General features: G+C 42.8%; 1 protein-coding gene across 1 annotated transcript in view; it reads right to left on the reverse strand.

Moving 5' to 3' along the window:
• The window catches only part of LOC310823872 (bone morphogenetic protein receptor type-1A-like), a 74,600-nt gene extending 53,119 nt beyond the window's left edge, over nucleotides 1-21,481 (reverse strand). The window contains exon 1 of the mRNA XM_083696755.1: nucleotides 21,357-21,481. The gene's annotated coding sequence lies outside the window, so the exon portion shown is untranslated. The remainder of the gene's footprint in view (nucleotides 1-21,356) is intronic.
• Nucleotides 21,482-26,821: the final 5,340 nt, after the last annotated feature.

Below are 26,821 nucleotides of genomic sequence, written 5' to 3' on the forward strand. Positions count from 1 at the left end.
TGTAAGGTGTGTCATTGGCCCAATTCTTGATGTCACAACGAGGCTTCATTTTAATAGACCAATTACAGTTAGTCCTTGTGTGTTTAGCAATGGGAAGGATATATGCAGTAAAAGCAAATGTGCATCAATATATCATTCATAGTTCTTAAGTCGTTAGCAAGCAAGCTGATTATTGGAACAGAAATTGATTTTGAAAGACGTCTGCATGCTCGCTAACTATTTGGATAACTAAAGTTGGACTTGCAAGCCCACTAATTATCTCCAACTTATCACTGGGATACATGCAGGGCTCTATCAGTTGCAGTGGTTCTTCATTTTCCAAGTGTTCCCCTTCAGGTTCAAACTCAGCTTCATACATTATGGCTAAAAATCTCTGGCTGGCTTTGCACCATTGTGTTAGCGAGCTACCATAATTTCATGTGGGGTTTGTTATGGTTCTTGTGCAGGGCTAAAGCAGTGACCGTACCGTCAGCCAAATCAGGGCTGTGGAACATCAATATTATTGGTTTATGGAAACACACTCACAGCAGCAGACTGTATTTCCAAGAGAAAAGGAGGCTCTGGAAAATAAATAATTAAAAATAGTTTGATGAGTTTTCTTCAAAACAAACAAACACACACGTTTGAGATGCTCAGGAATGATACAAAATAGAAATTAAACCGACTGGAGGGATCCTTTTAGCCCTATTCCCACAGAAATAACAGTAAAATGCCTGAACAAAATTCCCTGTATTTTTTGTCTGACCCCTGTTCAGACAGGCCTCGATTTAAGGTGATTTACCCTGTTCACCTCATTTACACAGTGTGTACCAGGAAAATGGTCGGTGATAACCCTGGATATTTCATTGGTTGAGACGGGCATGGCCACACACACCATCATGTAATGACAATTATCCCAGAGTTTTTAGTCACACATACCCAAATTACTAACAGAACAGCTAGCTTGTTTCAGGTACACTGAACAAGCTAGCTTGAGTACACTGTTAGTTTCATAAATGGCCGGTGTCAGAAAAAGACTGCATCTCCTCGTTATAACCAAGATATTTAGCAAGACAGCACATAGCTAGAAGAGAAGCAATAGATATAGGCTAGAAACTCAGCTCTGCACTGAAACACTGTTGAATTGTATGATCAGAGTTTTGAGCAATCACACGACAATATGTAGTTTGCTTTCCGGCTTGCTAGGTAACTATTTGTAACACATTTACAATCTTACAATCATTATTTAAAGTAACTTTGTTTGCTAACTACAGATCGGTTTCATAGCAGATGCAACAAGTCAGATATACTTTACAAATACTAGCTAGCTATTGCCTGCTCTGAAAGCTATTTGCTGTACTGGAGGGGAAAACTAACAAAGTCCACTTGAAAGCTTGGTTCATGATGCATGTTTATTTTGTTTATAAAAAAAAAAAAAAAAAAGAGTTTTTCCCATTTTGGCATACTAAAAAGCCTTCTTCGAAAGTGAAAATACTTTGAGGCCCAGTTAAACAAGCTTGTGGCATGATTAGAATTCCACAACACTACAGGGTCCTTTCAGGATTCGGCCTAGACAGACTTTAGTTGTTAATTGAGAATGAAAAAAATGATTTCTGAAACATTGCTTAACTTCGTTAAGACCATGGAGTCATTGACTAAGAATTAATCAGATGATCCGTGTGAGGTTGCTTCAAAAACCTGGATGGACCACAAAAATGCAGTTGATCGTCATGGGGAGGTGACTGGAATGACCCGTCCCTAGAAGTGAGTACTAAACAACAAAGATTTTCACAGTGCCAACACATGGGGGAACAACAAAAAACAGGTAAGCCTACAAGTCTAAAAAATAAATAACTATGACGGGACCAGGGCCTAGGGGAAGGAACTGATTCCGAGAAATGCAATATTAGTCCACATACCTCCAAAATCATGTTGCTCTCATGCCTCTTTTGGAGGTCTGGAGAATTTTAGATTTGCCGTTCTGGCTTGGATTGAACTGGATGGAGCGATGGGAGAATGTGCTCGCAATTTCATTGGATGTTACATTCCAATAACCCTCCCCCCACATGCCCATAGAATGGTTGCTTGTTGTTATGTGTGTCTCTTTTACGACCGGGTACAACTATTTTGCAGAGAGTTGTTGCCTATGCTAGCTTGCAACATTGAAGTAAATGGAAGAAAACATGAAGGAAAAGCTGAATTCTGTTTATTTGGAGCTCCGCCCAAGCAAGGTATTTGATTCGTTTTATGGTCGCAAGGCGTCACTCATTTAAACACGGGTTTCCACCCCTTTGTAGCTACTTTCTGCAAAGGATTACCCCAGGCTTTCCAAACTAGCAACGAGGTTAGTCCACATTAAAAATTTAATTTAATATAGGATTCAGAAATCTGTGTTAGTGAAACTGCCCGTACAGGCTCCATTTAAATCCCTGAGACTATGTGCATCCGTGGTTAAACATTCCCCAAGGTTACAGTGAAAGTCCCCAGACTCACCATCTTCCGTATATCTGAGTTTAGGCCAATGTAAGTTTTTTTTATTTCCATATAGACCAAGTGAATGTACAATGGATTGTGAAAAATGTTAATTGTATGTCACAAAATAATGATCTATTCCAAGTGGGAAATAGCCTAGAGAACTCTATTAGGGGTTAGATGAGAGAGGTCAAAAAAGGGCTCAGAGACTCTCAACTTCAGAGGGGTAACTGCACATCTCATGCAAAAGGATTACCCAAAGAGGAAATGAAAGTCCTGCAAGACAAAGAATGATGAGTTTTCATCATGATCCCTACTTTTGCATCTGGGTAGTAATGTAATGAATGCCATTTAGCTGACGCTTTTATCCAAAGCGACTTACATTGCAGTGAGTGCATACATTTCAGTATACACTCACCGGCCACTTTATTAGTATATACGCAACGGCCATTTTACACCTTGCTAGTACCGGGTTGGACCCCCTTTTGCCTTCAGAACTGCCTTAGTTCTTTGTGGCATAGATTCAACAAGGTGCTGGAAACATTCCTCAGAGATTTTGGTCCATATTGACATGATAGCATCACGCAGTTGCTGCAGATTTGTCGGCTGCACATCCATCATGCGAATCTCCCGTTCCACCACATCCCAAAGGTGCTCTATTGGAGATCTGGTGACTGTGGAGGCCATTGGAGTACAGTGAACTCATTGTCATGTTCAAGAAACCAGTTTGAGACAATGTGAGCTTTGTGACATGGCGCGTTATCCTGCTGGAAGTAGCCATCAGAAGATGGGTACACTGTGGTCATAAAGGGATGGACATGGTCAGCAACAATACTCAGTTAGGCTGTGGCGTTTAAATGATGCTCAATTGGTACTAAGGGGCCCAAAGTATGCCAAGAAAATATCACCACCACCAGCCTGAACCGTTGATACAAGGCAGGATGGATCCATGCTTTCATGTTGTTTACGCCAAATTCTGACCCTACCATCTGAATGTCGCAGCAGAAATCGAGACTCATCAGACCAGGCAACGTTTTTCCAATCTTCTATTGTCCAATTTTGGTGAGCCCGTGCGAATTGTAGCCTCAGTTTCCTGTTCTTAGCTGACAGGACTGGCACCCGGTGTGGTCTTCTGCTGCTGTAGCCCATCTGCTTCAAGGTTCGACGTGTTGTGCGTTCAGAGATGGTCTTCTGCATACCTTGGTTGTAACGAGTGGTTATTTGAGTTACTGTTGCCTTTCTCCTCTGACCTCTGGCATCAACAAGGCATTTTCGCCCAGAGAACTGCCGCTCACTGGATATTTTCTCTTTTCGGACCATTCTCTGTAAACCCCCAGAGATGGTTGTGCATGGAAATCCCAGTAGATCAGCAGTTTCTGAAATACTCAGACCAGCCCGTCTGGCACCAACAACCATGCCACGTTCAAAGTCACTTAAATCACCTTTCTTCCCCATTCTGATGCTCGGTTTGAACTTCAGCAGGTCGTCTTGACAATGTCTACATGCCTAAATGCATTGAGTTGCTGCCATGTGATTGGCTGATTAGATATGTGTTCACAAGCAGTTAAACAGCTGTACCTAATAAAGTGGCCGGTGAGTGTATATGGTCCTAGTGGGAATCAAACCCACAACCTAAGCGTTGTCAGCGCCATGCTCTACCAACTGAGCCACAGAGGACCAGTATAGTCCAGTATGTACCTATTTGAAAAAGAAAGCAAAACATAGCCTAGCCTAAAGTACGTAAGAATGTAATGCTCTTGGTCAAAGGCTACTTGACTGCTTTTAATTCAAAACAATAACACTAAAAACATAGACCCTAACCTTCTTTCCCATCCCATCTGTTCCAGCATGTGAAATCTAAGAATGCTAGCTTTTTAGCTGCCTTCCACATTTAAAAAACAGACAAGCTTTCTTTCAGAAGCCATCGGCCATCAAAAGACAATGCTTTTTTTTCATAAATCACATGGCAACAAATAATCACATTTTCTAGGTTTACAAAAGGGTAGGATTTCCATTTTCTCCATTAAAGGATACAAATATTTCAATTACCATCCACACAATATCTATCCCTCCCCCTTTTCACATTCACATGAGCTCCTCAAAATGATTCACTTGGTTGGCTCAGTGTATTTAAAGCTAGATCAATACCATTAAAGAACTGCAGCCTGCATGGTTAACATGAAGGCCAGTCATCCTCAGAGCAAAAGTACAGAAAGATACTTTGTTCCCTTATCCTGATCCACCATATCCCTTCACAAGTCTAACCAATGGGTTGTTTTGAGTTCAAACTAATTACGGACATACAGTGGGGGAAATAATTATTTGATCCCCTGCTGATTTTGTTAGTTTGCCTGATTACAAAGAAATGAGCGGTCTATAATTTTTATGGTACTTTTATTTTAACAAATAGAGACAGAATATCAACAAAGAAGTCCAGAAAAAACACATTATATAAAGTTATAAATTGATTTGCATTTGATCGAAGGAAATAAGTATTTGATCCCCTACAAACCAGCAAGAATTCTGGCTCATACAGACCGGTTATATGCCCATGAGGCACACAGATTAGTCCTAATCTCTGCTTGTTATGGGTATAAAAGACACCTGTCAATAGAATCAATCTCTTCCATTCCAACCTCTCCACCACCATGGGCAAGACCAAAGAACATTCAAAGGACATCAGGGTAAGAGTTGTAGACCTGCACAAGGCTGGAATGGGCTACAAGACCATCAGCAAGAAGCTTGGTGAGAAGGAGACAACTGTTGGTGCAATTATTAGAAAATGGAAGAAATACAAAATAACCATTAAGCGCCCTCGGCCTGGAGCTCCATGCAAGATCTCGCCTCGTGGGGTAAGGATGATCATGAGAAGGGTGAGGGATCAGCCCAGAACTACACGGGAGGAGCTTGGTAATGATCTCAAGACAGCTGGGACCACAGTCACCAAGAAAACCATTGGTAACACACTACACCGTAACGGATTGAAATCCTGCAGTGCCCACAAGGTCCCCCTGCTCAAGAAGGCACATGTACAGGCCCATCTGAAGTTTGCCAATAAACACTTAAATGATTCAGAGAAGGCTTGGGAGAAGGTGATGTGGTCAGATGAGACCAAAATTGAACTCTTTGGCATAAATTCGACTCTTCGTGTTTGGAGGGAGAGAAATGCTGAATGCTACAATCCCAAGAACACCATCCCCAACGTCAAACACGGAGGTGGAAACATTATGCTTTGGGGTTGTTTCTCTGCTAAGGGTACAGGACGACTTCACTGCATTGAGGGGCCAATGGACGGGGCCATGTACCGTAAGATCTTGGACGAGAACCTCCTTCCCTCAGCCAGAGCACTGAGGATGAGTCGTGGATGGGTCTTCCAGCATGACAATGACCCAAAACATATGGCCAAGGCAACAAAGGAGTGGCTCAAGAAGAAGCACACTAAGGTCATGGAGTGGCCTAGCTAGTCTCCAGACCTTAATCCTATCGAAAATTTGTGGAGGGAGCTGAAGCTTCGAGTTGCCAAGCAAAAGCCTTGAAACCTTCAGGATTTGGAGAGGATCTGTAAAGAGGAGTGGACCAAAATCCCTCCTGAGATGTGTGCAAACCTGGTGACCAACTACAAGAAACGTCTGACTTCTGTGCTTGCCAACAAGGGTTTCTCCACCAAGTACTAAGTCATGTTTTGCTTGGGGATCAAATACTTATTTCCTTCGATCAAATGCAAATTAATTTATAACTTTATATAATATGTTTTTCTGGACTTTTTTTTTTTATATTCTGTGTCTATTTGTTAAAATAAAAGTACCATAAAAATTATAGACCGCTCATTTCTTTGTAATCGGGCAAACTAACAAAATCAGCAGGGGATCAAATAATTATTTCCCCCACTGTAAGCCAGCATAAACATTTGAACAAATGAAGTTTAATGTTCACAGATGCATAGAAGTAAGGTTTGAAGACTAGAAAACCGGTGTGTAGGCTATTTTCAAAGAACTCTTTGATCAGTATTATAATAATTTACATTATTGCAGAAACTATATCTACGATACATGTGACAATCATACTGAAAATAAATATTAATTTCGAGATCGCAGTTTCCTCAACACAAATATTATTTCACAAGCACATTTGAAGTTGTTCCTCCACATTGGCCCACTTGCAAAATAAACATGGCTTAATCACAGTCCATTAATTTTGTCTGAAATTAATTCAAATGGAAGTGATGTCAAGAGTATGAAATATGCACCTTTGAACAGTATCCTATTTCGGGAACCAGCAGAGATTTGTCCACGCTATACTGCACATCTTAACCAAACAGTTCTCTGGCTAAAGAAACGGCTGTCTATGCACTAGGGATGGGCATTTGACTAAATTGTCTTAGTCGATCGTCGGGAGAATTAACGATCGATTTTCGATTAATCATTAATATTTTTATATTAAAATTCACTATTTATAGGCTATATTCAAAATGCAATGAAAATACAAAAACACAGCTTGTTTTCCTCATTGAGATCTTTATTACAAGATGAACAACTCTTCCGTTCAATTGAAGATACGCGCTGCTGTGCTCTAGCAGCGGAGCCTGCAGCTAAGCAGGCTCCGCTGTTAAATTATTTTAACAGCTCTTGCTTCCGTTCTTCGTAGTGAGTTTCTATCAGTCTGGTGATAGTACGTTGTGACGGAATGTGATATGCTGGTTCCAATAAGTTTCAGTTTTCGAAAACCTTCTCCCTCAATACTTAAGGGCAGCATATCCATCTCAATGAACTTGCAGATCCCTTGGGTAATTTTCTCTGCTCGTTGTGCATCGCAGCTCCTCCGTGCTAACACCGAGTTGATGCTAGGTTGAGACTGAGAGGAGGATGCGCGTTGTTCAAGTGGTACATCATTTGAGTCGTGGCCGAGTTATACTTATACACAGCTTCGCAGTGTTTGCAGTTAAGTCATTTTTTAAAACAAAATGGTCCCACACCACACTTCGCCGTGACCTCTTCATGATTACTTTTGAAATACACGGAAACTCGCAGGTAACCGAGTAGGCCTGTGGCGTTTTTTTCAAATATTGCCCCCGTGTGGTAAAATTAAGCAATAAGCCCCAAGAGGCCGCGGGTTTCGCTGATTTTACAACAGGTAAGGGGAGTTGTTTGGCACGACGCGAAGCCTAGTTTCATCAACTAAAAAAATAATGTCATCGACGAAATTCTAATGATCAATTAATCGATCGTCGATTAATCATGCCCATCCCTACTATGCACATCTGAATGGTGACGGCTTAGATTTACAGTCTTTATGTATTTTCTCTGTTATGCTCCAGAGGGGCTGGAGTCTGAAGTGGATGTATGAAGAGTGGATCGCATGTTTTTTTCCTCAGCTCAGCCACTGTGTCTCCAGGCTGGGGGAGGAGTTGCCCCGTAAACGAGACCCACAAACTATGCTGTTCTTTCGTCTTGGAGGAACACCCTCCCCCTCCGTTCAACGAGGCTGAAAGAAACATTATACTGACCTAACTTACTGAGCGGAAATGTGTCTCATCTGTGAAGGTACAGTCATGAGAAAAAGTTAGGACACCCCCCAAAATATTAAGTTATTCTCTTAAAAATATGGACATATCAATATGTTATCTTCTTTCTAACAATGTCTATAGATAAAGGGGATGTAATTGAACAAAAAACTATGAAAATGTAACTTTGTAATCATTTATTTAACGAAAAATTAACAATAATGCCAATTCCTACTGAGGAAAAAGTTAGGACACCCTATGCCCTAATAGCTAGTATTGCCCCCCTTGGCTGAAATAACCTCAATTAGACGTTTCTTATAACTGTCTACAGGTCTCTGACATCAATTGGGAGAAAGTTTTTCCCACTCCTCCTTGCAGAATTCTTTCAGCTGTGTGATGTTCGAGGGGTGTCTTGCATGCACAGCCAGTTTCAAATCAATCCACAGCATCTCAATAAGATTAAGATCCGGGCTTTGACTTGACCATTCCAGAACTCTCAATTTATTTTTCTTGAGCCATTCCTTGGTAGATTTACTGGAATGTTTTGGGTCATTGTCATGTTGCATGGTCCACATCTGCTTCAGCTTCAACTTTCGAACAGATGGTCTCACATTTTCCTCAAGCACCCTCTGATACAATACAAAATTCATAGTGGATTCTATGATGGTGAGCTGACCAGGCCCTGCTGCAGAAAAGCAGCCCCAAACCATGACATTTCCACCCCCATGCTTCACAGTTGGTATGAGGTTCTTGTTCTCAAATGCTGTCTTGGTTTTGCGCCAAACATGTCTACTCTTACTGTGCCCAAATAGTTCAACTTTGGATTCATCTGTCCAAAGCACATTGTTCCAGAAGTTCTGGTCTTTCTCTAGGTGTTCTCTGGCAAACTTTAGTCTTGCCCTGATGTTTTTTTTTGACAGCAGGGGTTTCCTCCTTGCACACCTCCCATGTAATGCAAACTTGTTCAGTCTCTTTCTTATGGTGGATGCATGTACTTTGACATCAATTGTGGCAAGAGATACCTGTAGGTCTCGTGATGACATTCTGGGATTGTTGGAGACTTCTTTAAGCATCTTTCGGTCAGCTCTTAGGCTGAACTTGCTTGGGCGGCCTGACCTGGCCATGTTGGTGGTGGTTTTAAATGTTCTCCACTTGTAAATTATTTTCCGGACAGTGGAATGGCCAATTTCGAATAGTTTGGAGATCTTTTTATATCCCTTCCCAGACTCATATGCATCTACAATTTTTCTTCTGAAGGCCTCAGAGAGCTCTTTTGATCTCGCCATGGTGATGCAACTCACTTCAACAATCAAGAGCAAACCAAACTAAATATCTGAGGTTTAAATAGGACAGGCTCCTCCAAAATCCTCTGTAACGCTGTTCTAATCATTTGCACCTGATGTGGTGCTCTTTATTATAATTTTAGGCATTTTAAGTGGAACTAAATGTGGGGGTGTCCTAACTTTTTCCTCACAAGAAGATTGCATTTCTATTAATTACATTTTACCAATCATTTTTTAAATAATTTGTTTCAGTTGTATTTGTTTAGTTATATTACCTCAATTTTTCAATATTGTTCAAATGAATATCAAATGTCCATATGTTTGAATATGTTGAAGAAGACAAAGGTTTTCATAGGGTGTCCTAATTTTTTCTCATGACTGTATATCCATAATAATTGTCTTTATCCCACCTTTTAAGCGTTGTGTTGATCACCTTAAGTCTGTCCTCTGGGGTGCCACAACAAACAATGTAGATACATCAATTATGAAGCGAACATAATATTGTCACAATGGATGGATTCTTTTCAGAACCTCCTTTATTTATACTCACAATTAATTTCACATTTTAATCAAGTTATCCATTATTTTCCATATCATGTATTGCTGACACCTCTGGGGTTTCCACCCAAATTGGTTTTAAGTTTGTAACTTCAATAAAATTGGCTTTAAGTAATGGATTTATCAGTACACTATGATCATAAGGCAACACAAATATCAGTGTCAATTTAGTGTGAATTTTCAAGGCAGTGCTCATTTTTCTAATTTCGAACATCTCACAAAAGGAAATTGTCATGTGGGACAGAACTAAAGGGAAGGTAGGCCTAGATATTTGGAGACTACATAATGAATTTAGACAATATCTTGAGCGTGCCAATATGTACAACACCAGTCGATAGTGTAACCAGAAGAACATAGACTTACATATAAATAAAGACTGCGTGTAACCTGTCTGATCAATGTTTTACAGAAAAAAAAAACATAATGGGAGTTATTTCATACATTACTCTAAAAACAACACTGAGACAATAAGATTCTTTCCCTGATATTACCTTTTTGTCATTTTTCTGCAATGAGGTCCTCTGGGTATGACATTTTCAAGTCACATCAGGTGGCTTCTGATCCTTTACGACCGTCTCTATTTTCTATAATTAGGACTAAGAAATTGATAGCATACTCATCAATAATTTGAGTATTCATGAAATAATGTGCTTTACATGTAGGCTAACATGTGTCACACCAAAGGACTGAAAAAATGTCCCCTTCTCTGGTACAACAGCAGAAGTGAAATATTTGGGAGCTTGAGGCAAAATGTATTGTTCTTTACCTATTCCATGTTTTCCTAAAAGGGTCTTCTTTACTACCTTGATAAATCAAATCATTCAAATCAGCATAGCTGTTCAGGAAAATGCTTGATTTTGAGCCAGTTGTGTCACTATGTAGGACCTTTATTAAGTGGACAATTATTCCTTATCTTATGTAGACTAATTGGGATACTGTGTCTTGGTGACCTTTTTGAGTGTAAATCATAAAAACCCTTGTAGGATAATGACAAGAAACTTGAAAGATAGTTCAGGTTCATTCCTTCATTCTTTTCTGTTTAGGCTGAACAAATTTAGGACACTTCAGACAGTCACACCACAGGACAAATTATGTGATTAAACCAAATTAGATATGCATAAGGGTTCATATAAAACATCACAACCACTTGTCATAATCCATATCACCACAATTTTGATTCAACATGTTTTATCCTTTGTGGAACTCCAAAAGACACATGGATTTCAATGACTTCTTTTGCCAACCATTGCTGGCAGAACTGCCGACTACTGGTGGCAGCACTGCGTCCAGTGACAAATTGATTTGATTTGAATAGTTTAGAGCGCCGTTCCTCAGTTTATGGATGGCCAAACAATTTAAAAGATCTTCACGTACATGACATACCTTCAAATATGGGACATATCGCAGCTAAATAGGAAAAGTCAGTCTCATGTTTCTATAGTCAAACCGAGGGGGGAGAGCATGAATGCAAGACGAAAGAATAGGATAGTTCTTGAGTCTGGTTTAGGGGGCAAGGAGAGGAGGGGTAAGAGAGGGGGTTGACTGAGGGAGGCGCAAGCAGCAGACATAGGAACACGTTGGGATGTGAAACCTGATCCATGCGCTTCCCCCCTCCCTGCCTCCATCTCCACCACCTTCCCACTGACACCTCACCAGAGAGCCTTGGACACTCCCAAGCAATCTGATCCCTCACTCTGCCTCTGAGATATGAGAGAGGGCGGAGCTGAGAGAAGACAGAGGCAGGAAGACATACTCTTAGAAAAACAAGCATTGTAGATTTAAAGTGCTTAAGAAAAAGTCCTGCTTAAGTAATAGGCCACAGTGAAGCATTTTTTCTTCTGTTGGCTCTACACTCCAATAGTTTGGACTTGAAATCAAACACTTATTTTTTGGTGGTATGTGTGTTCACCATTCAGAAATTACAAAAAATGTTATGCATAGTCTGGTTCGTTAGGCGTGTTCCGTCACATAATGTGTGCAGTCATAAGAGAGCTCTCAATGTCTAGTATGGACTCTAGGCTTTAGAGTCTGCTATTGGTGTCTGTCAACATGAGGACCAAAGACACAATGAAAGTCAGCAAAGCCATTATGAGGCTGAAATACCAGAAAGAATCCACCAGAAACATTGCCAAAACCTTAAACCTACCAACATCAACAGTTTGCAACATCATTAAAAGGAAAGAAAGCTCAGAAAGAAAGATCAGAAATGACAAACGGTCTGGTAAGCCAAGATTTCCACAGTGGATGACCGAAGAATGCTCACCGTGACTAAGAAAAAACCCAAACCAACTGTCCCACGGATCAGGAACACTCTCCAGGAGGTAGGCAGGAATGTGTCAGAGACTACCATGCGCAGAAGACGTCACCAGCAGAACTACAGAGGCTACACTATAAGGTGCAAAAGGTCTTGTGGACAGATGAGTGATGGCAAGAGTAATGTGTGGAGAAAAAAAAAGGAACTGCCCAATATCCACAGCATTCCACCTCACCTTTGAAATATGGTGGAGGGATGTCTTGGCTTGGGCATGTACAGTATGGCTTCCACTGGAACTGGCTCACTTGTCTTAATTGATGATGTCACTGCTGATAGCAGCAGCAGGATGAATTCTGAATTGTACAGAAACATCGTGTCAGCCCAAGTAAAAGCAAATGCTTCCGAAACGCTTCCCTGAGGACGGCACACCGCTCACAATACTGGGTGACTTCAACATCCAGTCGGAGAAGCTTCACTCGCCTGGAACACTTGACCTTCTCTCCTCCTTCGGCCTCACCCTGTCCCACTCTCCTCCCACTCATAAGGCGGCAATCAGCTCGACCTTGTCTTCACAAGATCCTCCCACACCTCAAACCTCACTGTTACCCCTCTTCCGGTTTCTGATCATCATTTTGTATCCTTCTCCCTCCCTCTCAAATGCTCACCCTCCCATTCAGTCTCTACCCACACTGTATCCTCTCGTCACAACCTGTGCACCCTCTCGCTCACCGCTCTCTCTTCCTCTGTCTTATCCGCCCTACCCTCTGTTGAATCCTTCTCTCTTCTTTCCACTGATGCAGCTTCCTCCTCCTTCCTGTCCTCTCTCTCATCCTTCGACTCTCTGTCTACAGATCTCAAGGCCGGCACCATCCACTCCTCACGCTCCCTGGCTGTCTGAAACCCTGCAAGCTTGTAGAATAGGGCTCCGGGCAGCTGAGTGGAAATGGAGAAAATCTAGCCTTCCTGATGATCTAGACCCTTATCTCTCTCTCCTCCTCAACTACACCTCATCTGCATCAGCTGCTAAAGCTTTATACTACCATTCCAAAATTCAATTCTCTGTCTCTAACCCAAGGAAACTGTTCTCCACATTTTCCTCACTCCTCAACCCTCCTCCTCCCCCTCCTCTCTGTCTGCCGATGACTGTCACCTACTTTGAAAAGAAGGTTGATGACATTAGCAGCTCCTTCCCTCTACCTCTCACCAACAATGCTACCTTTCCTCCCAAACCCACTGTGCAACACCCAGTCTCTGGTTTAACAGATTTCTCCCCCCTCTCCCCAGACGATGTTCTAAAACTGGTCACATCCAAGCGGGCAACCACCTGCCCCCTCGATCCTATCCCCTCCACCCTTCTATCTCCAAAGACCTCCTTCCATTCCTTACCACTTTAATCAATTCCTCTCTACCCACAGGATCGGTCCCAGCTGCCTTCAAGATAGCCAGAGTCAAGCCTCTTCTCAAGAAACCAACTCTTGACCCGTCTGCTATCCATAACTACAGACCGGTATCCCTTCTCTCCTTCTTATCTAAAACCCTTGAACGTGCTGTCTCTAACCAACTGTCTAACTACCTCCTTCAGAACAACTTCCTCGACCCTCACGAATCCGGCTTTAAAGCTGGGCACTCTACTGAAACTGCTCTCCTCACTGTCACGGAGGCCCTCCACTCCGCTCGAGCTTCCTCCCTCTCCTCTGTTCTCATTCTTCTGGACCTGTCCGCTGCTTTCGACACAGTAAACTACCCAATCCTTCTCTCCACCCTCTCAGAATTGGACATCTCTGGCTCTGCACTCTCCTGGTTTGCATCCTACCTGGCCGGTCGCTCCTACCAGGTGAGGTGGACAGGATCGCTGTCCTCTCCATGAGCCCTAACCACTGGGGTCCCCCAGGGCTCTGTTCTTGGGCCTTTACTGTTCTCTCTCTACACCAAATCTTTCGGCTCTGTAATTTCTTCACATGGTTTTTCCTACCACACCTACGCTGATGACACTCAACTTTTTCTCTCTTTCCCCCCTTCTGACTCACAGGTGGCAACACGTGTCTCGGCATGTCTTGCTGAAATTTCTGCTTGGATGTCAGCCCACCACCTCAAGCTCAACCTTGACAAGACTGAGCTGTTCTTCCTCCCAGGTAAAGCCTGTCCTCTCCAAGAGTTCTCCATCACAGTAGAGAACTCTACTGTGACCTCCTCCCATACAGCCAAGAACCTTGGGGTGATCCTTGACAACCACTTATCATGTGCGGCGAGCATCACAGCGATAGCACGCTCCTGTACAACATCAGAAGGATACACCCATTCCTCACCAGAGAAGCAGCACAACTTTTGGTCCAAACACTTGTAATCTCCCGCCTTGACGACAGCAACGCACTCTTGGCCGGACTCCCCGCCTCCGCCATCAGACCTCTGCAGCTCATCCAGAACACTGCCGCTCATCTGGTGTTCAACCTCCCCAAATTCTCCCATGTCACGCCCCTCCTTCGCACCCTCCACTGATTCTCGGTAGCAGCTCGCATCAGATTCAAGACCCTGGTGCTCGCCTACCGGGCGGCAAAGGGAACAGCCCCTCCGTACATGCAAGAAATGGTTAGCCCCCAATCTCCTGCACGATCACTCCGCTCTTCCACCTCGGCTGCCCGCCTGGCACCGCCACCTCTACGTGGATGCAGCGGCCGTGCCACTCGGTCACGGGTTTTCACTGTCCTGGCGCCCCGCTGGTGGAATGAGCTTCCCCCCACGGTCAGGACTGCAGAGTCACTACCGATCTTCAACCGTAGACTGAAAACCCATCTCTTCAGGCTACATCTTAACAGTCCTTCTCTTCACCCCCACTACCCTCCCTGTACAAGTTCTCTCCCGTTAATAAATAATAATTTACCGATGCACCGATTCTGTCAAGAGGAGTGGTCAAAGATTCAACCAGAAGCTTGTGGATGGCTACCAAAAGCATCTAATTGAGGTGAAAATGGCCAAGGGACATTTAACCAAATATTAGCATTGCTGTATGTATACTTTTGACCCAGCAGATGTCACATTTTCAGAAGACCCATAATAAATTCATAAAAAAACCAAACTTCATGAATGTTTTTTGTGACAAAGAAGTATGTGCTCCAATCAATCCATCACAGAAAAATAAGAGTTGTAGAAATGATTGGAAACTCAAGACTGCCATGACATACATGTTCTTTACAAGTGTATGTAAACTTCTGACCACAACTGTATGTATGTGTGTGTGTGTCATATATATATATATATATATATATATATATATATATATATATATATATACACACACACACAGTGGGGGAAATAATTATTTGATCCCCTGCTGATTTTGTTAGTTTGCCCGATTACAAAGAAATGAGCAGTCTATAATTTTTATGGTACTTTTATTTTAACAAATAGACACAGAATATTAACAAAAAAAGTCCAGAAAAACATATTCTATAAAGTTATAAATTAATTTGCATTTGATCGAAGGAAATAAGTATTTGATCCCCAAGCAAAACATGACTTAGTACTTGGTGGAGAAACCCTTGTTGGCAAGCACAGAAGTCAGACGTTTCTTGTAGTTGGTCACCAGGTTTGCACACATCTCAGGAGGGATTTTGGTCCACTCCTCTTTACAGATCCTCTCAAAATCCTGAAGGTTTCAAGGCTCTTGCTTGGCAACTCGAAGCTTCAGCTCCCTCCACAAATTTTCTATAGGATTAAGGTCTGGAGACTAGCTAGGCCACTCCATGACCTTAGTGTGCTTCTTCTTGAGCCACTCCTTTGTTGCCTTGGCCGTATGTTTTGGGTCATTGTCATGCTGGAAGACCCATCCACGACCCATCCTCAGTGCTCTGGCTGAGGGAAGGAGGTTCTCGTCCAAGATCTTACGGTACATGGCCCCGTCCATTGGCCCCTCAATGCAGTGAAGTCGTCCTGTACCCTTAGCAGAGAAACAACCCCAAAGCATAATGTTTCCACCTCCGTGTTTGACGGTGGGGATGGTGTTCTTGGGATTGTAGCATTCAGCATTTCTCTCCCTCCAAACACAAAGAGTCGAATTTATGCCAAAGAGTTCAATTTTGGTCTCATCTGACCACATCACCTTCTCCCAAGCCTTCTCTGAATCATTTAAGTGTTCATTGGCAAACTTCAGATGGGCCTGTACATGTGCCTTCTTGAGCAGGGGGACCTTGCGGGCACTGCAGGATTTCAATCCGTTACGGTGTAGTGTGTTACCAATGGTTTTCTTGGTGACTGTGGTCCCAGCTGCCTTGAGATCATTACCAAGCTCCTCCCGTGTAGTTCTGGGCTGATCCCTCACCCTTCTCATTATCATGCTTACCCTACGAGGCGAGATCTTGCATGGAGCTCCAGGCCGAGGGCGATTGATGGTTATTTTGTATTTCTTCCATTTTCTAATAATTGCACCAACAGTTGTCTCCTTCTCAGAAAGCTTCTTGCTGATGGTCTTGTAGCCCATTCCAGCCTTGTGCAGGTCTACAACTCTTACCCTGATGTCCTTTGAATGTTCTTTGGTCTTGCCCATGGTGGTGGAGAGGTTGGAATGGAAGAGATTGATTCTATTGACAGGTGTCTTTTATACCCATAACAAGCAGAGATTAGGAGTACTTTCTTAAAGTGACAGCATCGGTGTGCCTCATGGGCATATAACTGGTCTGTATGAGCCAGAATTCTTGCTGGTTTGTAGGGGATCAAATACTTATTTCCTTCGATCAAATGCAAATCAATTTATAACTTTATATAATGTGTTTGGACTTTTGTTGATATTCTGTCTCTATTTGTTAAAATAAAAGTACCATAAAAATTATAGACCGCTCATTTCTTTGTAATCAGGCAAACTAACAATCAGCAGGGGATCAAATAATTATTTCCCCCACTGTATGGCCCCTGGTGTGAGCATTGATTACTTTGTCTTATGATGACTATTGGATAGATGATTCTCTTACAACAAATACATTTGTTTAAATAAGTCGCTTTGTAGAAAGGCATCTGCTAAATGCCATAAATGTAAATGCTTCCAAACTCATTGGACAGCGCTTCATCATACAGCAGGACAATGACCAAACACACTGCCATAGCAACTAGGGAGTTTTTCAGAGCCAACAAGTGGAAAGTTGTTGACTGGCCAAGTCAAACGGAAGATTTAAATCCTATTGAACATGCAATTCATTTGCTGAAGAGGACACTTTAGGCAAAACGTCCTCAAAACCAACAACTGAAGATAGCTGCAGTACAGGCCTGACATAGCATCACCAGAGAAGGCATTCAGCGTCTGGTGTGGTCAATGGGTCGCAGACTGCAGTTATTGAATGCAAAGGATTGTCAACCAAATACTAAACATGAGCTTAATTTGGACATTTGATATCTGTCCCATCACTTTTGGGTGATGGGACATAGGCCTGAAATAGGGGTACTATGCATAAAAAGTGTTGTAATTTCTGAATGGTGAAACCAATATGTATACAACTACCATAAAATAAAAGAGGAAGAATCTCTACGTTAACCTGAAGAAAAACAATGCGTCACTGTCCCATTACTTACGCAGGGCACTGTATGAAGGGGAGAATGTTTTGCCTCTCTGCTTCCCTGCACTCAGAGCACGCTTCAGCCAGTTTTCTTCAGGTTCACATACTGAGTGACTTCTACGTTTAGAGAAAATACATTAATCACTAAACCTAACCACCTAAAAATGTATGCACATTCCCAAACATGTAGGCCCTATAGATTCCAAAGTGTAGCCTTAAAAGTTCAACTGCTGTAGCTACTGTAGAGGAGCAAAGGGGGACAAAGGCCTAGCCCATCATGAGTGATAATAATTCAATTGAAAAGGAGATAACAATGATTCAAGCAGGTTGTATTCTTACAGAGAGCAGACCTCCGATCTCTACATCGTGTATATAAATCAGAGCTGTCTAACCTCCATTATGTTCTCTCCGGACACCAGGCAGTTACAAAGTTCTGGCTATTTAAATCATCCTTAGGCACAAAGCAGGGGTAGACTCCTGCTATAATAACTGTGTTAGCTGTGTGATCAAAGACACACAAGCATCGTGCTAAATAGGGATGTCACAGTGCACTGGTTCTATGATAAACCACAGTGTCACACGCTACGGTTTTCATACCGAAATAATTCCTGTCCTGTAAGGTTACAGGTTCACCGGTGTTACTGGTTAATGTACAAAGCAATCTCACAATACAAATCACAAATGACAATGTTTCGAACATGAACAAGGCCTTTGCAGAGTTTCCATGTGTGTGGATTAGCTGCTTTGGACACAACCTGAACCTGGTCATCTCCAAGGTCCTCAAAATTGACAGGGTTGCCATTCAGGCATGCCGTACATTGGTGGAAAAATTCTCACATAGCTGGAAGAAGCAGCGGAAACTGAAGACGACGCAGGCAGAAGAGGAGCTCCCTGCCCACTCCCTCATCCATGATGTGCCAATAAGATGGAGGTCAACATCTGAAATGATCTCCAGGTTCCTTGAGCAACAACAAGCGATCTGTGCGGTGCTGGCGGCAGACAGGGCCATGTGGTATCTAATGCCCAAAGACACAGCCATTGCAGTTATGGAGGATATCAACCAGGTCATGGGCCCCCTTCAACACCTTCACGAATGCCCTGGCCTCAGAAACAGATGAAAGCGGTAATGAAAAATGACCTGCTGCATTACAGATACTCTGAAGAGGTTAAAAGAGTGCTGGATATCTCACGCTTCTTGGATGCAAGATTCAAGGGAAGCTTCTCAGACAGCCTTGATGACACTGTCAAAGCATGTGAAGATGAAGCTCTGGGGCTCTCCACTCGCGGCTCCACCTAGTGACAATGAAGAGGCAGAGGGGACAAACAAAGTCCGACTGCACCGCCAACTACAACAGAGATTAAGATGATGCATCCCCAGAGGGAAGGATTAAAACTGAAATGAGACTGGACCCGTCTTCACCCCTCATCAGCTCCGAATCAGACCCTCTTCAGTCGTGGAACATGCATACTGCAGAGATGCCATGCTTCTCCTCTCCAATGTGGCACAGAAGTTCTTATGCATCCCAGCCACAAGTGTACCCTCAGAGAGAGTCTTCAGTTGCAGTGGGCAGATACTCTCTCCTCATCGCTCCAGATTGACCCCCAAATGCCTTCATTTCGGCATCATAGCATGTAGAACACCGAGAAGAGGAAAGCTGTGCTAATGCATGTTCAAACTGTTCTGTTGAACCTAAGCTTATGCACAGAATAGAGAGGGGCCAAATTCTACAAGTTGACTGTTAAATCCATGCTAATGCACTTAAGAGAAAGAGTTCAAGTTTAAAATGTCGTATTTCATGGATTATTAAGCATGTTTTTCTATGTTATATTTGTATGCAATTAAAACACTTTTCCAGTCCACACTTGTGTTGTTTAATTTGAGAATACATGTTTAAGTAGGCATTTTCTTTTTCATAAAGTAGATAACAAATCAAATAAAAATCATAGCTACAAATTCATAAAATCGTGGTTACCGGTGGTGCACTTGAGCATGAAGGTTCATACCATCAATTTCATACCCCTAGTGCTAAAAAAAAGACAATCAAGATATCACATTCAGCTGTTGATGTACAGCATAGATCTGCTGACGTGACTGGTTGGAAAGCCAGGAGAATGTGTTACCCATCCCTCTTCCTCTCCTCCTCATCCTCACTCACCCAATATTGGCCTGTGTTATGTCTGTAATAGAGAGCCACAGGTAAGCTTTGTAATGGACAGCTGTCTGGCATATGGCATATAATGTTGGACTTTAGATGTAATTTCTCTCACCGTCTTCATAAATACCCCTTTCCTACCCCATGCATCACCTCCTCCAGGCCCCTTAAAGTAGACAGTTTCACAGTCTGGTTTTTGACCTCCTTACGCTTCGGACCCCTGTCACTTTAGTTGCCTTCAGCATGGGAAGGTGGGGAGCAGAGCGCAGTGCCCTCCCACTCCCAGCCCAAATTAAAACCAGCTTTGCAGTTTGCACAGACGAGAAAAGCATGGCCAAAAATGGCCAGTTCAGATCAGCCTGACACCCAATGGGAGAAGAGACAGGTTATTTCCTTTTTCTACTGAGGTAGGCTAGTGTATGGGTGTGTGGTGTGTTAATAGCACACTTGAAGGTCCCCTGTCAATACCTCTACAACATCACTATTCTCTGTAGTCTGACTGGATTTAGAAAAGGTTCTAAGCCTACACCATTCAATAAACTTGTATGGGAACTCACACAATAGTTAAATCAATAGGCACACATGATGGGCATCTCCATTATTCTGGAAAGTGATTAAACAAATTGCCTGAGTCCATAAGTTCAACACACTGGCCCAAGACCTTATCACATGTCCACTTTTATGAGCAATCATCATCATTGACAATTTACATAGCTGGTTCCACCTGTAGACTATACAATCCTTGTGCATTACGTCAAATTGAGGTGATATGATAAAGTTTTGGGATCAAACAAGTGTCATTTGCTCGATCAATCTCCTACTCGTTTCAGTCTCAATCAATCAATCTCAACGCATCTCTGGTCAAGACCTGTTACAACACAACACGTTCACGAAAACAGCAACTAAGAACTTCGTTTCAGGCAGCTGAGAAGACTTTAGGCAGCTCTTTAGGCTAGTCACTCAGGACCAGGTTATTCACGCTGGCTTCCAGACGTTTACTTAAAATATTCAAAGACATATAGCTGCAAAAATGGGAATAAAGTTAGCTAGTGAACAATGTAAACTGAAATAGAAACAAATGGTGACTTTGTACTATCAATTGATGATGTTCCCGATCATCATGACTTTTCTGACTAGCTACATTGTTGCAAGGTCTCGGAAACAGAAGAGCTAGCCGAGTAACTCTTAGTAATGTTTGAATTATAACCTGGAAAATAACATCAAAATCTCAATTTGAGCTAATTCGACAGACATCATACGAAGCGTGTGAAGTTGGCAAGCAAACGTGACATACAGATGCAGTTAGCCAGCGTTAGCTAGCTACCTAGCTAACTTGGTTAGCTTGCTAGCTCAATAGCTTATTGGCTATTTTATAATTTTGTTTTCGCAGGAAACGCAAATAAGAACCTTTATTTCAAAACAGTAATCCATGTGTTTGTAAATAGCTATTAAAGTATTGCACCACGTTAGTACGTCCTGGAGAAAACAACTAGCTACATTCTCTTCTATTTCTTTTCAAACGCAATAACAAACCTTTTCCACGACAGCAGCCAAACTTGGGGCATAATTCGCAGGTTCGGTTGTGATCTAGCCTAGATGTAGCTCATTCCTGCTCACCTTTTTCTCCCGCAGATGTGGCGATCGCTTGGTTAACTTTCGCTTTTGTCTCCAGACTTGGTCTTGAAGTAGCAAAAATAGATTTTTATTCCCGAAAAAACGTAGGACCTACTCCCCTCGCTCTCAGTTAAGGCTGTGCCCGTGTGGCATTTGATGAAGCGCGAGACGGGATAATTCCAGACCAAAACCTTCCAATCACGGCAGCGAGTGAGCAACCATTTTGGGGGAGCAGAGGGGAACGAGTTGCGATGGATGCACGGGAGTACTGAAAAGTCACATTTGCTTCTGTATTGCCACCTGGCGTTAATGGAAAGACAATACCGGTTATATCTGGGATATTCGTTTTACTGAGGCTGGGCATTCTTTGCATACCTTGATAGGCCTAGCCTAGTTTGACACTATTCACTATTTTGGGGGTATGGGTGGCTAAAACAGCATAACAACATGCGTTATGCATACATATGTCTTCTATTTTCTCCATGTGGGGTTGGCACACAGATTTATCTCGGAACCCAGAATGTCACTAAGTCAGAGAGTCTGACTGAGTGAGACTATAAACACAGACAGTCTAACAATAAAAACAGACCTGCTATATTCAAATGAGAAAGTAAGGTTGTGAAGTAAAATGTTTAGACATATTTTAGATATGTATAGGCATATTTTAGATATGTACAGGCATACTTGTGGTTGTAAAACAATCATTTTGATTCATAGTCTTTGCTGAACACTATACATTAAGGTCATGGTAGTGAATACAACATGCATAAATGAAGGTCATCCTCTAACAATATGTCCATTCCAGCAAGTGTCGATAGAAGGGAAATCAAGCCCTTTCTTCTTAATGGATACACACAAAGATTAATCTCATACAGTGACATATACAATTGCCTCCAGTAAATTTTCATTCCCCTGGACTTTTTCAAATCAGAGACCCTGCACAAAATCCAGGGGGGTGATACTCCCTGACTCCATCACTCCATCACTCTGTGGTGACAGAACACTAATACTTAAATGTCCTTTCTTCAAGGTATTTCCTTCATCCACATAATTCGATTTTGATATATACAGTGCCCTCTATAAGTAATGGAAAGAGGAGGCATTTCGTCTTCTTTTAGCTCTATACTCCAACGGTTTGGATTTGAAATCAAACAGTTACTACAAGGTTATAGTAGAGATTCTGAACTTTAATTTTTTTTTTTTTTTTTCAGATTGGTTTCAACATTTAGAAATTACAACCCTTTTTAGACATAGTGGGCACCAAAAGTATTGGCTTGACAGGTGTTTCTGGGTAGTCAGGTGTGTTCCGTCACATCATTTGTTCAGGCGTAAAAGAGCTGTCAATGTAGTATTGATCCTAGGCTTTGCATTTGCCTTTGGAGTCTGCTATTGGTGTCTGTCAACATGAGGACCAAAGAGACGTCAATGAAGGTCAAGGAAGCCATTATGAGGCAGAAATATCTGAAAAACAAATCAGAAACATACCCAAATAGACTTACCAAAATCAACAGTTTGGAACATCATTAAAAATAGAAAGAAAGCACAGGTGAGCTCAGCAATCACAAACGGCCAAGGAAGACTTCTACAGTGGATGACCAAAGAATGCTCACCATAATTAAGAAAAAAACAAAATAACTGTCCCACAGATCAAGAACATTCTCCAGGAGGTAGGCGTGAATGTATCAGAGACTGCCATCCTCAGAATATATCACCAGCCGAACTACAGAGGCTTCACTGCAAGATGCAAAACCACTAGTTATTCTCAAAAAGGATGGTCAGGTTACAGTTAGCTAAAAAAGTACCTAAAAAGCCTGCAGAGGTCTGGAAAACGGTCTTGTGGACAGATAAGACGAATATTATCAACGTACCAGAGTGATTGAAAGCGGAAAGTTTGGAGAAAAAAGGATCTGCCCAAGATTTACAGCATTCCAAGATTCAAGATTCAAGATTTCTTTATTTGTCACGTGCATACAAGTATACAGTGAAATGCAAAAGTGACAGTGCCACAGAGTAGTGCAACAACACAATAAGTTTTAAAATACAATAAAATAAAAATAGAAGTACTAAAAAATATACAGTATGGACAGTATAAACAGTATAAACAATATGAACAGTATAGCCAGTAAGCAATATAAATAGCAGATGGATGATTATGTGTGTGCATATGTGTTAGAATGACAGTGCATGTGTGAGTGACTTGAGGGGGGCACTGGTGGGGTCATCGTTGACGATTCTGATGGCATGGGGGAAGAAACTCAGTCTTAGCCTCTCTGTTTTTGCTGCATGACAGCGGAGGCGTTTTCCTGACCGCAGCGGCTGGAACAGTCCATGTTTCGGGTGGTGAGGGTCCTTCATAATCCTGTATGCTCTGGTCCTACACCTCCTGGTGTACAGGACATGGAGAGGGGGGGTTGGAGCTCCCATGGTCTTTTCTGCCAGGCGTACCACCCTTTGCAGAGTTCGCCTGTCCTGGGCCGTGCTGTTACCGTACCAGACGGTGATGTTGCCAGCCAGGATGCTCTCCACAGCTCCAGAGTAGAAGGACTGAAGGATCCTCCGGGAGACTCTGAATTTCCTCAGTTGCCTGAGATGGAACAGGCGCTGCCTTGCCTTTCCCACCAGAGAACTGATGTGGGTAGTCCAGGTCAGGTCTTCTGAGATGTGGACTCCCAGGTATTTAAAACTGCTCACCCTGTCCACAGCAGTCCCTCCGATGTCCAGCGGTGTGTAGGCCCTTAGTTGTTGTGCTCTCCCGAAGTCCACAATCAGCTCTTTTGTCTTGGAGACATTCAGGATGAGACTGTTCTCCTGACACCAGAGTGACAGGTCCGCCACCTCGTCCAGGTAGCCTTTCTCATTGTTATCTGAGATCAGCCCCACCACGACCGTGTCGTCCGCAAACTTGATGATGGAGTTTTCGCTGGACTTAGCCACACAGTCGTGGGTGTACAGGGAGTAGAGGAGGGGACTAAGGACACAGCCCTGGGGGGACCCTGTGCTCAGTGTGAGTGAGCTGGAGGTGTGTCTACCCACCCTGACCACCTGTGGCCTGGCCGTCAGAAAGTCCAGGATCCAGGCACACAGGGGAATGTTCAGTCCTAGACCAATCATCTTATCAGCCAGTCTGGTGGGGACTATGGTGTTGAACGCTGAGCTATAGTCTATAAACAGCATTCTCACATAGCCCCCCTTCTGCCTGTCCAGGTGGGAGAGAGTGGTGTGGAGGACCTGGGAAACTGCATCGTCTGTAGATCTGTTTGGTCTATATGCGAACTGCAGTGGGTCCAGGGTCGGAGGGAGGGAGGAGCAGATGTAATCCTTAATCAGCCTCTCGAAGCACTTCATGACCACTGAGGTTAGAGCCACGGGTCTGTAGTCATTCAAGCAGGCTGGGGAGGTGATCTTGGGCACAGGGACGATAGACGATCTTTTAAAACAGGTGGGAACTACTGAATTAGCCAGTGAGAGGTTGAATATGGTGGTGAACACAGGAGCTAGCTGGTTAGCACAGGTCTTAAGTATTCTCCCAGGTATGCCATCTGGGCCAGCAGCTTTCCTTGTATTCACCTTCAGCAGAGCCCTCCTCACGTCGTGTTCCGTCACGGAGAGTGCTTGCTCTGCCCCAGCGTGTGAACTCCCGTCAGCCGCGCTAGCCAGCACTCTGACGTTGTTGTTGTTAGCCGGCGCGCTAGCGGTGGTGTTGCCAGCCTCAAACCGTGCATAAAAAGAGTTCAGGTCTTCAGCTAGGGAGGCATCTGCACTTCCGGTTGAGGAGGGTGTGTGCCGGTAATCCGTAATAGATCGTAGTCCTCGCCATAGTCCCCTGGTGTCGTTGCTCTCCATCTGCGCCTGCATTCTGTCTGCGTATCTCCTCTTGGCAGCTTTCACCGCCCTCCGCAGTTTGTAGGACTCCGCTTTATACTCCTCCATGCTGCCGGATGCCAGCCCGGAGTTGTAAGCGGCGGTGCGAGCCCTCAGAGCGGCACGGATGGAGCTGTCGACCCAGGGTTTCTGGTTGGGGTAGATCTTTACCGTTGTCGTTGGTACGATGTTATCGGCTAATGTAGAGATGAAGTCCAAGCTCACCACCTCATCTGTGAAACATGGTGGAGGGGGTGCTATGGTTTGGGCATGTATAGCTGCCACAAGAACTGGCGAACTTGTCTTAATTGATGATGTTACTGCTGACAACAGCAGAATGTGTTCTGAAGTGTACAGAAACAGCTTGTCTGCTCGAGTACAAGCAAATGCCTCCAAATTCATTGGATGGCACTTCATCATACAGTAAGACAATGACCCCAAACATACTGCCATAGCAACTAGGGAGTTTTTCAGGGCCAAAACAAATAAAGTTTTTGACTGGCCAAGTCAATCTTCAGATTTAAATCCAATTTGAACATTTGAACATTTCATTTCCTGAAGAGGACACTTTAGGCAAAAAGACCTCAAAACAAACAACAACTGAAGATGGCTGCAGTACAGGCCTGGCAGAGCATCACCAAAGAATATACCCATCACCTAGTGGGGTCAATGGGTCACAGACTTCAGGCAGTTATTGCATGCAATGGATTGTCGACCAAATACTAAACATGAGTACTTTATTTGGACATGATATGATTTCTTCCAATACTTTTGGAGCCCTGAAATAGGGAGACGATGTTTAACAAATGTTGTACTTTCTAAATGGTGAACCCAATTTGAAAAAAACCCAACACTGAATTAAAGCTGAGAATCTCTAAAGTTTAAATTAGTACAGTAAATAAATTATCGATTTAAAGAAGCAATAAATATGATTTGCTTGACTGAATTGTCTCTATAATGATACCTCTGAAGTTTCAATAGTATCTTTGTCATGATATCAGCTCAGTGTGCTCTCAGCTCAGCTCAGAGGCATCATCATTTAAAATCTAATGTTGTGTTTACTTAAAACTCTCATCACATTCACACCGCAAGCTATTTCTGTTCCACTTCACAAACAACAACATTTACATTCGATAGCACACAGTGTTAGTGCTGTGAATTAAGGCATCTTTACAGAAGAGCCCTGCTACTCAGCCTGCCTGTGTTTCTAGGCTTTAGCTCCTCTGGGTTGAGTCCAGGATCTGAGTTCAGTAGCAAAGTGAAATATCATGAGGTCTCTGATATGAAATATATTGATAAAAAACTTGTGGGTGAGACTGTATTATAAAGTACAAAGGTTTTACAGTAACATTTACAGTAATTCCATATTAGTATTTTCTGTTTTTGAACAGGAGCATTAGGCGGTTTGTGTCTTAAATATTCAGTTCCAGTGAATACAATTATTCACAAATAGTTTAGTATTTTTACTGATCAGTAAATATTTTCATCTTCAGCTTGTGTTTCTCATCATTTAGACTAGCATCGATGCCCTCTCTCCAGGGCACCTTGCCAAGGCTAAGGCATAATAATGCAGCTGCCCAGCACCCATAAGGCAGCAGGTGGCGCAT

The sequence above is a fragment of the Argentina silus genome (assembly GCF_951799395.1).
Source record: "Argentina silus genome assembly, chromosome: Y".
Lineage (NCBI taxonomy): Eukaryota > Metazoa > Chordata > Actinopteri > Argentiniformes > Argentinidae > Argentina > Argentina silus.